Source organism: Vidua macroura, chromosome 5 (genome assembly GCF_024509145.1).
Source record: "Vidua macroura isolate BioBank_ID:100142 chromosome 5, ASM2450914v1, whole genome shotgun sequence".
Classification (NCBI taxonomy): Eukaryota; Metazoa; Chordata; class Aves; order Passeriformes; family Viduidae; genus Vidua; species Vidua macroura.
In genome coordinates, this window is record NC_071575.1 from 1,786,335 (window position 1) to 1,803,469 (window position 17,135).

A 17,135-nucleotide genomic window follows, 5' to 3' on the forward strand; every position below is an offset into this window, starting at 1 on the left:
TCTTTCTTAAGTTACTTCAAAATATTTTAGTTCTTTTGCCAGCAGAGGACTGTTTTTTAAATACAGCAAAAGCACACTGTGATGCTGTCAAACTAATATAACATGGAACCTGTCCATGGCATAAAAGCACATTATGTATTAATCAACTACTACAGTAGAAATTGTTGCTCTTTGCCGTTTAAGGAGAATCAGCTTTGCCGCTGCAAACAAATAGAGGGATGAAAAATTGTCAGATGCTGATGTGATAGGGCTCAGCCTCGCTTCAGCTGTTTCACAAGAGTTACTGCAGTTTGTACCCTCTGCAGCCAGTAATGGGAAAGCACTTTGAAGAAGCTCTGGTCTGCACTGCTCAGTGTAATGTTATACAGAGACTCCTGCTATGTATAAAACCACTCGAAATAAACCGAACAAGTAGGAAAGAATCTCTCCCAGACTCGTCAGAGTAAACTGTGCAGCGTAAGGCTCAGGTGAAATCCTGGCTCTTGGGTTCCACCTGCCTGCAGTTGCCCAGCCCAAATTACTCCCTTGAAGTGTTGCCTTTAACCACTTTTGGGAGCGGCTGGTGGCACAGGAAACGTTTTGGTGATGTTGTTGTGGAGATTCAAAGGTTGGAATGAGCACCTCAGTATGATGTCTGAGGGTCTACAGTGAGGTCACCAGTCCTTCCTCTGCTCACCACTGTCTCTCACAGCCATGCACTCCACAGGCTCAGCTTCAACACTGCTTTTCACACAGAACAATATCATAGAATAATCATAATAAGGGCTTTTGAAGAAACTATTTGCAAACAGATCTGTCCTACTTTTATTTTGGTCTTCTCTTTATTGTGCTGAATATTCCTCACTGGAGCAGGTGGTTCTGTTGGGAAACAACATGAGGTTTATTTTTGCTTTTGTTGTCATTCATTCTCTTTAAAGAAATTCCTGTTAATTGGACTTTCCCCCCCTTCTCTTATCTGATAAAACGGCTAAAGTCTGAAAGTAAATTCAAACATAGTTATTCATAACTGGTGGTATCATTGCACAGTGGTTTCCCAAGGTATTGCATAATAGAAACAAACAAGCTCTTGCAGTACAATATGAAGACATACAGCATTTCAGCACTTTCTGTGCTTCCAACAATTAAATTACCATCTACCCTGTGCTGGGCTCCAGGAGGAGGAGCACAATCCTGTTCCCATACGACTCTGTGGAGTATTAAACCTAGTTATTTTATTAACTAAAGGCTCTCTTGGGAAAGCCAACTAAAATTATCATATCCTCTCACACACATAATGTAATTAAGGCCCCTATACAAAAAGGTACTTAAGCACATGCTTTACTTTAAGCACAAAGGTAGAGGTCTTGATTCAATCAGGATTACTGCTGGGTTTAAAATTAAGTGCATGCGTAAGTGCTTTGTACTGAGGTTCCTATCACCAGAGTGGCTAGAGAGCTATCAGGAGATAAGTTTTGCCTTGTTATCCAGAATTAAAATGGATGAGCTACCACACTTTTCCCCCCTTGGAACTTTCTGCACAGCAAAGCCTGCAGGAACTCTGAGGCTTCATCTCAATTAAAACAAAGCAAAGCAAACAAATAAAAAGATACTTTTGGTTTTCTATGGTCACCACATTCTTATTTCCTTGGTTTAGGCCTTTGGTTGGAATGTCATTGGTTGCAAAGTCATTTAACTTATACTATATGTTGTCACTGATTTTCTTAAAAAAATGTCCTAAAGGAACAGTCAGGGGAAGGTGTGGAATAATTGCTTTGAGTGAGCTTCTCAGTACACTTTTTTTTTCTTCCTATGAACATTATATGGTCACCACTGAGCTGTGAGGCTGGGAGTGGTAATATCCCCCAGAATACTTCTGTGTCTACGTGCACTTCACTCCTATGTGCAGTGGTGTAATGTTTCTACTCCAAACCTCAGCCATGTCCTAAAAATGAGAGACAAAACCTCAAATCGGGACCAAAGAAGGTAAAAGGAATGGAGTCGCTTCTCTAAGTTACCCATTCCAGATCTGAACTGTCCTATTGCAAGGATATTATTACCTACAATGTGACACTGGCATGCTCAGCCATGCTTGTATCCTCCTGCAGCAGAGAACACACACCCATGCTCTCCTGCAACAGACACACAGACACAGGTGCTCTAAACCTCTGAGGTGCTCGTGGCTGTGGCAGGCCTGGCCTTCCTTTGATTGCTTTGACAAATTCAGAAAAATTAAGTAACATGATGTTAAGATCCTTAGCAAGTTTCTTTTATTTTTACTTTTTTTTAAAAAAAAGTTCAAGGTGCACCTGCTGAGACAAGGGAGCAGAGGGCAGAAAGGCCAGCATACTGTGGCTGCCCTATGCTGCAGAGAAAAATTCTAGATATTGAGTCGACATCAGCTAGATATTGATTTCTATATTTTATATACATATAAATATGTTTATATATGCTGTTTATATTTACTGTCAAATGCCATGAGCTGCCTGTAACGCAGGCAACACTCCTTCCCTGAACACACCTGGAAGTGTCTGAGGTGTACTGGAAGTTTTGCCATTTCTGGTCATTCTCTGATAGGTACCAGAAATTTTTGTCTGCTCAAATTTGTATCTGCTCAAATCTCCTGATGGTGGTGAGCCAGGGATGCTGCTGCTTATGTTCCACTCTCCCTTTAGACAAATCTTTCTTTGTTTGGGCTGCCAGCATCCCAAATTCCCAAGCACTACTTTCACATAGAAAACATTGAACAACCAACCACGTTATCTTCTGTGCCTTTGCATCCACCCACTTCTTCCCCCTTTCTGTCCTAAATGTATCTTTCCCTCTGCTGGCTGTCAAACGTGTCTTATACTTCAACTGAAGGAGAAAATCCCTTAAGCCACGATGCCACATGTTCAGTGCAATCAAAAGGAGTTTGGCTTGTGTTAATCTAGGTGTGCTGGATCCTATGCACCTGGGAGGAGCGTGTGGATGTGCCATATTGAGAAACCACACATTACTTATCTCTGAGCTGTAGCACAAGAGAAATAAACAGCCATATGGCAAATGAACTTCCTTTTTTATTACTTTGTTTTATTTGTTTCAGAATAGCGCAGCGCCACAAATCCAGAATATTAACAATGCTCCATCTGGAAAGTGGAAGTTTCTGCTGCTTTGCCATCCCACTGTTTTATCTCTACTGAAAAAGTGAAGTTGCTCTCCCTGCCTCCCTGCCTTGCACCTCAGGGATTTGCCAAAAGCCAGGGAGGTCAGCGAGAACAGAGCATCTTCCTTTTGTCTTTGCTGGCCTCATAAAAGACCCAGATGCACAATGCAATACTTCTGATGTGAAACAAAGGGAAAGAGTTAAACCTGTAGTTTGGTGATGTCCTTACTCCATGATTTCTCTTCCTTTTAAATGAGGATGGAGTAATTTCTGGTTCTGTCACTCTTTGGCTGCAAGATCTGTTGGGCAAAGTCAGTGACCAGATCTATGTCCTTGTTGTTCCAGTATATAATGGAGGTAATTCCTACTACTGTAAACAATAAGTAATTATTATTATTATGGTATGCAACTATCATTTGCCACTATTCCTGTATCAAAATGCATATATATAGCTATACAACCAGACCTCCAAGGAACCAGTATGTCACTTTCCATATCAGAATAACTATTTGCCATCTAAATCACTTAAAATAAACTACCCTTAGCCTAGATTTGTAACATTATAGTTATATGTATTTACATGTGCCCATATTTTCAGGGTCTTTGGGTCTTTTCACCCACTTCATTCCTCAAGCAACCAGAGGTGTAAGTGAGTATATTAAAAACTTCTACAGTCGTGAGCAATGCAGTTCTAATTATAGGGATGTGCCACACTGCAGTCAATCTCTCAGCAGTTCTAATTATAAGACATCATCAGGTTAAATTAATAAATAATGAAAGTTAATTTAGAAGAACTTCTGCAAAAATGTAAATGACATTTTTACATACAAGTGGAATTTGTAGTTAAACTGAGAAACGTCATACAGTAACTTCATAGTTGCATGCACAAGTCTGTGAATTCTTTGCTTTGATCTTTTCCCTCAGATGTACTGGCAGATCATGTAGGCTGTCAAATGGACATGCTAATTATGCATTTACAACATTTTCTGTGCTTAGTAACAGATATAAACTCAAATCAAACCATATCCCAAGCTTTTTGAGACATGGCAGGAATGCTTTGTCCTTTATCTGTGTAATTATTCTTCCTAGTCACCTCTTGACCATTTCACTTTTCTCTGTTTTAAGACCTGTGTACCTTAATCATACAAAATACACTTAAAGTCCTCTCATGATGAAAGCAGACCATTACAGTATGAAAATTATTATGCATTTTGTCCACTTCCCATGAAAGCTTAGATGGTTTTCTCTATTCTTGACTTGTACTCTTCCAAAAAAAACACATATTGTTTTATTTTCTGTCTCTGTAATGCTTTTATGAAAGACAAAATGTCTAATAGACAAGGTTCTCTGATGTGTGATTCATTTTGTGATTTCATTTTCTTGTTATGGAGTTTGCCTCCAACTAGACAGATTCCTGAATCCAGACCATAGAAGGGAAACATAAGATGTTCAAAAGGGACTAATGATCTCAGGAATCTGCAATATTGCCCCTCAAACTTTATTTTGAGAAGTTCCTGTATTTATTTGGTGTCTCTCAAAGCAAGTATTCACTTCTCAGGCTTGTGGTCAAATGGGTAAAATAGGTCCTTATTTGTAGATCAGTGTTGAACAAGAGCCTTGACTTTGATTTCAGACAAACAGGCTTAAAAAAAAAAAAAAAACCCAAACATTTCACTTATAAAGGACAGAAGACTTCAAGCTGCAAAAATTCCTTAACTTCAATTTACTGCAGCTTTTCCTGGGATCCATTCTGCTACTATTAGAGTTAGAGGATACGAGCTCGGAGTTGATCACAGCCTCAGAAGTGTCCAACGGTTTAATATCAAAGCATTAAATGATAGGAATTCGTTCCTTATTTTTCTCCTTAGAAGTTATGAGAGGAATAAGGGTGAAACAATGAGCAAAAATAAAATTAAAGTATACCCTTGTGTTTCTCACTTAGCAGTGGACAGTCTTGGAAAATAGGTGTCTGTTGAGTGACTTTTCCGGATTATGGTGCGTCATGTGCCTGAGAATTCCCGTGCTCATGACAGTGAAATGGAGTAGCCATTAGGAAATAAGCACATTTATCTTCATCTCAATTTTATCTCCTCTTGTGCATTCCTGAGGCTCAGCAGCTCAAATCATGACAGATAGACTCTGCAACTGTTTGCTGCTGTTGTCAACTCCGTCACTACGGCGAGATCAAAGCGGACTTTTAGCTCCCTATAAACACTTACTGTTCTAACACATTTTACAGAGAGAGAAAAGAGGCTCCACCACCAGCCTCACCTGGCTCTGCCACTGCCTTCCCTCTTAAAGTCACAGCTGGTGTCTCCTGGAGGAATTCCTCTTTTTTTTTTCAGCAAGCACCTTTTTGATTCCCACAGGTACCATGTCACGCCTCTCCTTTCGTTCTTACCCGTCCAGCTCCTTCCAGAGTTGGACATTAAATGTAAGGACTTGGTGAACTCACTGGAAAATCTTTTGCCTCAGTTTGGAAAATAGGTGATCTCAAATAGCAGCAGCTGAGAAAGAAAAGTTGAAGAACAATTTTTTACTACATTATGACTATGCTTTCCTAAACAATTCCACAAGTTCCATGGGACCTAATTTAGAGCCCCTCAATATTTTGAACTGACTATAGTAAACAGCCAGCAATAAAAAATTCATTAATCACATACACTGGTAATTTGCATTAAAGGTGAAGGATGCCTGACTGACTCATTGTAAATTAACTGCAAGATTATCAAAAAACTTGCTGGGTCTAAACTAATGCATAAACCAGGGTGGGGATGAAATGGGAGAGGAACTAGACGATGGCAAAAATATATTTTCTTAAATAAGTACTTATTATTATTATTATTATTATTATTATTATTATTATTATTATTATTACTTACTTTCACACTCAGATTTTCAATCTTTCAGCCTAATCATTACCAATGTATCTCTTCTGTAGATACAGACATTTATGTAGACATTTTCACCTGTCCATAGAGTTGTTGAGTGTTTTTAAGACTGGGGACAAATCTCTTATGAGAGATTTGAATTCTACTTGTTCAGATCCATTTTTTTTTTAATAACTTGACTTTCAGAATCATCCTGTAGGATTTCTTGGCATCAGTCATAAATAGGTTTCTGAAGGTTAAAGCTGTTAGCTCTGAACTCTTTTCATTGTTTTATTGAAGACTAAAATGGACCAAGCCCGGTACAACACAAAGAGTTTGGTCCTTGTAGTCAGCAGTCAACAGATTTAGACCACAATTATCTTTCATGAAATTAAGTGCCTGAGATTATAAAATAGGCTAACATGATAGAAGACTGAAATTTAATGGTAAATTAAAGCAAAATTAAAATTTTGTAATTTAGTTTATTTCTCGCTTACTGCTTGGAATAATTTTACATTTCTCTTGCCCCCACTAAATTCAAATTAATATTAATATCTTCCTCTTTGAAAGTTTTACAAAATTACTTTAGTACACATTAGATAGCAAGTGCATGTTTTTGTTTTTTTTTCTTTCATCTAATAATCATTGAAGATTAAAGAAGTGACAGCAAATGGTAACATAGGTGTTAATTTATTTCTGGAGTGTGTGTGAGGGTATCTACACACGTATGAAATGCAGCTTATTATCTAAACCTGGCAGGGGGAGCTATTACACTTCAGTAACATTTGTAAGCCCAACTTGCTGAGAATGCAAGCCAGATAGTTTCCTACTCCTCTAAAAAACTACAAGAGATGGTATAATCAAGGCAGACAATACCTAAATATACTTTTCTTACCTCATACATCTTCCCTTCATGCCCTTAAAGGAAGCCTGCTCTCTCTGAATGGAGATTCTCATTTAATTTCCAGTCTCGTGGTTCAGCAAAATTAGAAATGTGCTTTCCCAGTGTTGGTTATGTGCACATCTGGCCTCAGAGCAGCAGGAAAAATCTCCTCTGTATTCTAGTCTGTACACTGCCTGGTTTATTTCATTTGGAATAAACAGCTGTTAAAAGTATAAAGCATTTGGAATATTTCTTTATGTGCCAGGATGTAGATGTCTATGAAAATTAAAAATGTAAACGTAATTGGTAAATATTGTGTTTTTTTCCAGACACTGGGAATGTTTGAATTTTGGGAGCTAGGGCTGCACTGATAATAGTCCCTTGAACAGGAGCATTTTGGAGGAAAGCTTTGCAGGGTGGATCACTTTTAACTCACATTATTCATTCACGCAGGAGCTGGCCTGAACTCCTTACAAAGATGGAAACCCAGCACAACCTCACTGGTGTCATATGTTTTTTGTGAGAGTCGTGAAAGTCACAGACAGCAAAATCAGACAAACATTTAGAATTTGTATCCTTGACTCCTGTTTCTCATATTTTAAACCTTTTGTGTTAAAGAAGGGTTCAAACAGGATCAGAAATGAGAAGTGTTTATTGGGTAAGGGGAGGAGAAGGAGAATTCATCCTTCCTTACTCGAGAAGCAAAACAACCAATACTATTCTGATTCAGATCTTCTTCCAGGAAAACTCCATGCAAAACAGAAAATATATGAAGATGTTGTTTGTTCTTCTTTCCAGTGGCCATCTCCAGTCTTTGATTTCTGTAATTTTTTTTTTTTTTTTTTTTTTTTGCTAGCCAATCCTAGCAAAATGAACAATAACAGCAAATTTTGCCTTGTGGCTGCCCACAAATATTATTTTCTTCTCTATAAATCGTATTGTTTATGAACAGCACCTGATCAGAGTGCCTACCAAATGGCAGCCAATTTTTTTTTTCCTCTTCCTAACAGCTGCTCAGGTTTAGAAAAGTGACTGTTTTAGTTCTAGAGGTGGGAGTGGATTGCAATTTCCAGACTGAAAACTGAACCATATCCCGTACACAACTTGTACAGTCCTCTTGGAGCAGGACATGGAAAGTACAGCACTGGAAAGATTTCTCACATGCAAGTGTGTCTTCACAACCTCTTAGGCTACAGAAACATCCTGCATCCCACATGCATCTCACCTGGCAAGAAAAATCCTGATATTGGAGCAAATCCTGGGGCAAATATGGGGTGGAGGTAATTTTTTTTTCATTCGCTTTCTCGGTCTTTTTTTGCCTGAAACATTAATTTTTTTAAACATGAATTTGGTCTGCCTATTCTTTACATCAGCAGAGCACAAGCTTTCCAAAACTTTTAATAGGAGAGAGCTTGAGCCCAGACATCTCCACAGGAGTTACTAACAGCACTCTCACCCTGTGCTTTCTGCTCCAGAGCTGCTTTGGGTCTGGTGCTCTGGAGCCAGTCTGTAACCTGCCATGCACAGGCAACATTTAGAAGCATTTCCTCAAACTTGGAAAAGTTACTTTTATTTTAGAAGAAAGCAGAGATCAACACCTAATCCCTTGACCAGAGGTGCCAGGACTTTAAGAAGAACAACAAATATCACAACAGTCCCAAAGAAAACAGTGAGAGCTGGCATTGCTGCTGTTGGAAATTTGAATTTGTGAACAAAGTTCAGGCTAGCTATTGGTTTCAGCCTCATTTTGCATTCAGGGCAGTGTTGATTTTTGAGTAGTTCTGTGGTGTGACCTAAATCATTTTTACTCCAGTAGTCAGGATGATTTTACCTTTGATTCAGGCTGTAAGCTTTGTGCATCTGTACTCAGTTCAGTTTGGTTCCCTAAGACTCAGGCAAGAGATTGGCATTCTCCAGATATCACAATTATCATTTGTATACAATAAACACAAAGAAATCTGAATGGTGCTACCTGATGGCTATACAAAGCAAAGAATCTGACTGCAAATTTGCATTCAGGTGAGACACACACATTTTAGACTTGGTGCTGCTCTGTTCTCCAACAACTTTGATTTAAAATAAAGTTGGGCCTGTGTTAATAATGCTAGACCAGGCATCAGGAGAATTTGATGTTATTACCAGTTCCAATACTGGCCCAAGAAGCAAACCTGTAGAGGTAATTTTACTCCTTGGTGCCCTCTTTCTAGTTCAATTTTACTAGTTTAAAATGTAAACTGAAGATTATTGCTGACTCCAAGACAGGGATGTGTCTGTGGAGCTAAACCTGATAAACACAGTAAATTAAGACACGGGTGTGCAAGTGAAGCATTTGTACAAAATTGTACCAAATAACTATAGACAAATGCCCATTTGAATTTGGGAATTCTGAGCCTAATTGATAGATATATATTTTACTGCAAGTCTATTAACCTTTCTTTTTTTTTTTTTTTTCTTGTAAAGAATAATAATAATGGCTTGTTGGTGTTGTTTGGGTGAAGTTTCCTGCACGTTGGGGATCCTTTGAATAAAATGCTGGCTTAAAAAACATGATCAACATTGATCCCTGTTGAAAATACAGAGGGTTTGGATGTGGGTTTTTCTACACAGTGTCCCCTGTTGTGCATGTTACCACAAAACACACAGTGCTGTTGACTGGGAAATGATATAAAACAAAGATCAAAGCTGTCAATAGAAGAGCCCAACAGTTCCTGCCATTTCATGCAGAGAAGTAACAGCTTCTTAAAAAGGCTTTTTTTTTTTTTTTTAAGTCTGAGTATTTCTCTGACCCACCCCAATTTGAGGCTAACCCTTAAATATGGATCAGGTGGGCAGCTGTAGCTTGAATAGCTCCTTAGCAGAGGGGCTGTTGGTTGCTGTGCTCTCTTCAGTCTTGTGAGTACTCCAATTTTTTTTATATATTTCAGCTTTTTTGTATCTAATAAGGAATATATTCTCTCAAAAGGGAAAACATATAAAGCCAAATTTTCAAGGATTGGATTGATTTTGAAGTGCAAGGCCCCTTGAAAGGCGTTTCTGGGAGAGGAAGGTTTCCTTTTGTGATGTTCATGTTGGGATAAAAAATTGCGTTTGAGGCTTTGTGGGGCAGCTGCTAAGACTGAGAGTCATTTAAAACTAAGAAAAGAGGAAATAATGAGCAAAAAGTGGCATGAGTTCAAAACAGGGTAATAGTTTGTTTACTGGGGAGGAGGGTGATGGTGCAACATTGAATTAACTCAAGCCAGCTTTCTAAGGAAAGGAAATCCATGCTGCTGAGAGTAGAATCCCTTCCCAGGGCAGAACAACATTTATGTTCAGTACCTCCAACACCTGAAGTCTGAAGAGCTGGGATTCAATAAAACAGTAAAAGAAGCAACTGTAACATTCAGAAGTGATTAGGATGGCAGCAGGACTGCAGGAGAGGTAAACTCAGGACAGCTTTCTGGAGGTACCTGTAGGCTTTTACAGACAGAAGTGCCACCTTTTTCCCTTTCTTTTTTTGAATTTGTTGGCAATTTCTTTGTTAATTTATTTTCTCACTTGAGGCCTCTCTGCTAATAGCAAAGTTTCTTGGGAAGGAGTGTCAGCAGCTCAATATGTTTAGCTAATTCTTGTCCCAAGCTGTTGTGTGCTGTCCCAGCTTGCCCTATAAGGTGTACCACAGTCCCCTGGGTGACAATTGCATTGCACTGATGATTACCCACATACCTGGGTCTTGTGGTTGGATTTATGAGGCAAAATAAATCTTCCTACATCTTTATTACTTTGTCAAAAGTAGCTCTAATCAATCTTCTGAGCAATCATGACAAACCTTAAGTATCCTACTTTTAATTATTTTTTTTTTTTTAAGTGAGGTCCCAAATTTAAAATTGATTCCTTTTGAAAGGGAGCCTTCCTACCTTGCAGGAAGGTTAATGATTAGACTGGGATAACCACGGTGTTTGAGAATCAATGGTAGCTAATTTACTGTTATTAGCAATAAGGAACTTGCTGTTCCAGAAAAAGAGATGCTCAGCTGCCCATTTTAGCATCACTGCCTCATGCATGGAGGCCCCAAAGTATGGGATGTGGAAGTAAAGTGTGTTTGATTAATGATGGACTGGGTCGAGTTCATCTGATGGCTCTCAAAGCTACACTCTCACTATTATCTCCTGATTAATGCCAGGCATCAAATTCACAGTTCCTGACTATGACTGTCCATGCCAGACTTTATCTGTGCTGTGAGATGCTGGTCTCATTTAGGTTGTATCAGCCTGCAGTGAGAATTATTAGATCATTTTAGCAGCTCTGTGTGGATATCCTGCGTGGGATGTCTGAAAGTTATGCACCCAAGTTTGAGCCAGTCACCTCAGGCTCCCTTAATGCTCCCAGAAATGCAATAAATATCTCCAGAGTGTGATTTTTCTGACCTATTTTAGACACCCTCATCTTGGGCTAAGATAAATTGCTCTCTGGAGACACCTGTTTCTCTCTACTGATAATAAACAGGGATGAGGGTACCTGCCTTGGACCCTGGGCAGATGGTGACTAAATTAGAGCAAATGAATCACACCTTTGCTATCATTCATGATGAGTAAAAAACAGCATCAGCCTCTTCATCTGTGTGGCAGGGGGGAAGGAGGGGAAGTAAGAACAGGTAATTAACTTACTTCCATGTACAGTGAGAGGGCTTCAGTGCTGTCAAAGAAAAAGGTGAGGGTTTATTTCACTTAAGAGTGTGGGCAAGATTTCCAGATCAGCACTAGCCTAATCAGAAGATGAAAAGTAATAATTAAAGGCAGAAGAGGTAACAAAAGGCAGAGTCTTGCCCAAACACTTCATTTTCCTCCCAAAGCACCCATCAGTCATGTGTGAAGGGAACCCCTTCAGCTCTAATACCAAAATTGATGATTATATATATTTTTTTTTTACTTATCTGGTGTTCTTTTCACAAAACTTTTAAACCTCTTCAGGAATGGGGGTGAATATTGTTGTCCCCAATATATAGAGGGTAAAACTGAGGCATGGTGTGGCTATAATGTGTCAGAGAATATATGATTAATCAGTACTGAAGCTGAAATGGCAGTTCAAACATTTTAATCCCTGTCATTAGACCTAAGCACCAACTCGTGCTGCTTTTCTCTTTCCTCTCTCTGCATTGTCAAATGCATAGCATGAACTTGCTCCTGTGGCATTTTAAATAGTATTTTGGAATGGCTTCCAAACTTTTTAGAGGCTCGAGTTTGTTTGGGGGGTTCCTTTTGTTTTGGTTTTTTTTTTTTTTTGGTGTTATTTTTGGTTTTTTTTTGTTTTTTTGTTTTGGTTTTTTTTGGGAAGGCCATGAAACAAATTCAGTTTTAATTGTCATAGTTGCTGCTGGAGAAGACAATCTAAGTTTAATCAGTCTCTGTATCTCTGTACAGAGAACTGTGGAACTGCTCTGAAGTGCAACTACATCGTGCACAGGGAGAAAAAGTTACAGAAAAAAAACATACTTGGGTTATTTCATCTGCTGATTCCTTAAAAAAACCAAATCTAGTCACACTTTGGAAATATGAGTTCCAAGATGCATCTTGGTATCCCTTTGTGCTTGTATTGCAAACGGGAGACATTAATAGATGTGATTCCTAGGGCTGATGGGAGAGGCCACACCAAGACAAGGTGTGTAACCACCTGACTTGTTCTAGCACTTGCATTGTGCTGGGGCTGCAGGAAAGCACTCAAAGGTACATCCACCAATAGCTCAAAATTCAGTGATGAAATGGGTTAAAAACATGAAATCAGGCGAGAAATATGGACTCTTAATTGAAATGTAAATGTAATTAGAAGGGCAAGAACTTTACCATTAAATTGAAGGACTGAAAGCACTGCTGTCTCAAACAAAACCATTTCATTTCATTTCAAACCCTGAGTATGAAATTTGGTAGGTCTGGCTGAAATTTTGAAGGGAAGTCTGTATAAAGTGACACCTGATGAGTGTTTCAGGGAAGTGGGATTTTTCTGCGGTAGTCAGTGCTGCAGAAATAAAAATGAACGAAATAGAATCCACTTGCAACTCTAACTTTAAAATGCCATAAAATGTGACAGACACAGCTCCTGGACAGGGGCCTGGGCAGCAAAGCTCCACGAAGGGCTATGAAATGACTCTTGCAGGGCACTGGTGACTTTAATTGCTTGCACTACAGCAACTGCACTGCACCAGGACTCCAGGCCACCACAGGACAAGCCCTCGTGCTCTGTGCTAATATGGGCGCAGTCTCTGGTCTTGCTGAGATGTTTTAAAGGAAGAAGTGTCAAACCAAGTAGGGTTTTCTTTAAATCAGGAATATTTCACTTTTTCAATTTTTTTTACATCTCTTGAAGTCCCTGTTGAGTCGCTTTCTAAGCCAATGAACTGATTATCCCCAAATACATTAGTAGGAACAGCATTTTGTGCTCTGATTCCACGAGATCCTAACTGCATTTCCACTCCTGTTGAAATCATTAAATATGCTCAACGTTTTTTTAGAAAAGGATTAAGCCCTTTATTTTATTATTTTCTATTTTATTTTTAGTAGGCATTATCTTCATAGAGAGAATTCTTAAAACATCATAGTTTCCCTTGTGATAGTGAGGAAAACTTTTTTTAAGAGTTTGATTTTCATTCTAAATTAAACATCAAAATGAGGAAAAAAAGGATCATGTTTTTATTTTTTTAAATAGACAGATGAAAGATTTTGTTATTAATAATTGACATGAAAGCCTTTCGTCTTGAACACTGGTGTATGTAAACCTCAATAAAATCCTAAAAGTGCTTTTGTAGAACAAGAACAGTCACAAAAATCTGAATAAAGCCACCTTTTCAAAGAACATGATGAGAAAGGGGAAAACTCTTAGATGTGCAGAGCAACACATTTTACATTCATGCCCTAGTTATTAGGAAGCTTTGAAGTATTCACTGTTATTGAATACAGTGTGTACTGTAATTCATTTGGTGCCTTCATGTGGAGCTGAAAAGTTCTAGCCAAAGTGCTTTGGCTATTTTGTGAGCATGAGAATCTGGATGGGAGGGGGAAAATGGTGTTCCAGTCTAAATCTCATGTCGTGCTGAAGGTCTGACCTTGGGGATTATCATAGCAAAGCTTACATGAAACTAAAATAATAAACACTTGGAGAAGGGTGGGTCAGGAAAAGAGATTTTTTTTCATCTTTGGATTATGTTTTTAGGCCTTTAATGCAAAGGATAATATGAAAACAGTTTTCAGTGTTGAACTAGCTTTCAGAAGATGGTATAAATGGAAGATTGTCTACAGAACAGACCAAAATTGTCTTCTAATCCAGCAAAATTCCATTGAAACAAAATTAGTTACCTGCACTTGGGGCAATTTTAGGGGTAGGTTTTGGACCATAAATCTCAGTAAGACACCAAACAGGTGGCTCCTCTGGATTTCTTGATTAGTTGTTCCCATCTCCTTAGGAAGTAGGGGTGCTGCATTATCACATTTGAGAAAGCAGCAGTAAGAAACTCATTACTGGCCCAACCCTGCTGGTTTCTTCATGCTCATCTATGAAATTATCCACTGGAGCCTGGAAACCATTGGCTAGCTGTCCATTAGCTGGCCAGTACTTGGAGCTGGGGTCCATCCCCAGCTTGCTCCTTCAAGCCCATTTCCACACTATGCTCTGAAGCACCCCAGACATGATCTGCCTCGGGAGCTGGCAGCAGCATTTGCTGCTCTGCCTCTCTCCATCTCTATCTGTGCACAAACCCTCTCCCTGCCAGGTGTTCCAGTGCTTGCCAGCACAGGATTGATGTGCTCATGTGTTTGTGTGGATGCACTTTCTGATGTGCTGAGATTATTGCATTTGTTTTTTTTTTTTTCACTGAGTAAATGTCACGCTGTTGATTCTTGCTCGATTCCAACTGGTGCCCCCAAGTAGAAATGTCTGCAGCCCATAACAAACCCTGTGGGCCTTCTGGTCAGTATGGTGTCTGTTTTACTGCATTTCCATCCTCCAAATTGCTTATGATTTATTTAATAGCAGTGTCTGTGTAATGCTCTGTAAGCAGTGTCTGTGGAAGTGAGCCTAATGGAGCAACCATTTATTGTAAAATGCAGGTGAACCCAGTGGGAAGAAATTATGATGTCCAACTCCAGTTCAGAAGGCTGAATGATTTCTTTATTATAACTATGCTTTAATACATTAATATACTATATAAAAGAAGATACTAAAATTATATACTTCCTTTTCTAACTACTATATCTAACTCACAACTTGTGACCTTCTCTTGAGGGTCTAGACACAAGTAGATTTAATTAGCTATCAAGCTCAAACAATTCCCACCAAAATCCAATTAAGCAATCACTCCAAGTAAACAATTCTCCAAACACATTCTGCATAAGGAAAAAAAAAAAAAAATTGTTTTCTCTTTCTTTCTTTCTGTACACCTCTATAAAAAATCCTAAAAGAGAAAGAAATGTACTTGCCACCACCATTTGTCTTCAGAGGACCTGCAAGTAGCAATAGCTTAACCTGCAATAGGAAGAGTTATCCTAAATATAAATGGCCATCCAGTAGGCTTGTGCTGTTTCTAGCCTTCCCAAAAAAACAGTCTTCCATTTCCTCTCATTCCTCAGAGAGACCACAGAAGTCCCTTTCCCCCAGATGCTTTGTCTCAAGCAGTGTAGGAATAAAAGCAGTGTTTTCATTCCACTGTGTCTCTACCCTTGGACAAGACAGGAGGATTGGGTCACAGTTACTTTTACCAGAATTCGTGTTTGAGCCCCTGTGGTACAAATGGCAACACAATGTTCCTCCACTCTGGGATTGCCCTAATTTATTCAAAACAATGAACAGACAGCTCAGTTTTAGAGTGCAGGAACAGATTATTTCTTTCGGTAATCGGTTTATAACTGGATTCTCGTTGGCATAATAAAATAGCTCCTTAGTAATTTCCTAGTTATTTCCCTAGTTATCCATAGTCATTTCTCAGGCAATGCCTTTGATTTGTTGCAAGCCTGGAGGGAAAGAAACTGACCCTCCAGCTTTGGCAATTATTTATCCTGGGAAACTGGGATACTTTTTATTTTTTTTTCCCTTCACTGTGGTCTTAAACACATTAAGCAAAATGAAGCATGTATTTTTAAAGCCATTTGAATGATTGTGATAAGTGGCTGAAACAACCATAATTCTTCCTAAGAGCACTGTGATTTCTAGACTGTTCGTTAGAACCCTAAGCATAGGGAGTAACTGAATGCTCCCATAATATTGTTAGAAAGGCATTTTACCAGAAAAGAAAAAAAAAAACCTTCTTTAGTATGCCTTGCCCTGCCTTTGGGAGCTGGAGTTTGCTATGTAGGTTCTCAGGTGGCACTCAAGTAGGAAGAAATTTAAGAGGAAGAGATTGTTTGTAAAACTTCAGTCCAAATTTTTTATTTAGATGTTGAGTGCACACAGACATAACACAATTTTTTATCAGTGAACTTTTGGCACTTCAACTGGCTGATCCTACAGTGGTGACACAAAAGTTGGCAACTCCTTTATCCTTCTGATTTTTTTTTTTTTAACTATTTATTTTAATTTAATTTTTAAGAGGTTTTCTAGGCAACTCGATCCCTTCACTGCAATATAGGGACAGTCAAATATCTGTATGCACACACCTGAGCACATAAGGGGTGATAGTGTGGGACAACCAAAATTTCAGATGGGCTGGTCTCTGTGCCTCTCCTTAGAATGAGCCCCAAAACAACCCCATGATTTATTTCTAGTACAATTAGAAGAAACAGCTCTTGCCTTTTTAATAAGGATAAATTAGCTAGGTGAGAATTCAGAAAAAAAATAAGCATCAACACTCATCTGATCATTGTCAAACACAGTTTTAACTTGTGGCAGAGTGTGCCAAAAGAAGAAAACTTGGGTGGATGGCTTTCTATATCTAGAAGAGGTAATCAATTCTAATGAGTAGGTGGCACTTTGCATCTTTTTTTTTCCTCTTTTGTAGATTATATGTGCCTTCCAGATGGTAAATATTTTTAGTTCCTATTTTTGTCCTTATTTCAAAAGAGATTTGGAGATCTCAGAGGAAGCATGTTCATTTTCCATTATGCCAGTTTAAAGCCCCTAATGAAGTTTGAGAGCAGGATTTGGCCCATAAAACATATTTTTGTCTATGATACATATTGCAGAAGCCCCCAAGGAACTGCAATAAATGCACTTATTGAACTACTGTAACACTAAAATATGCTGCTGGGCCCTTTGGTTTTTTCTGTACTAGGAGTTTTTGAGAATTGTTGTTTACATCAGC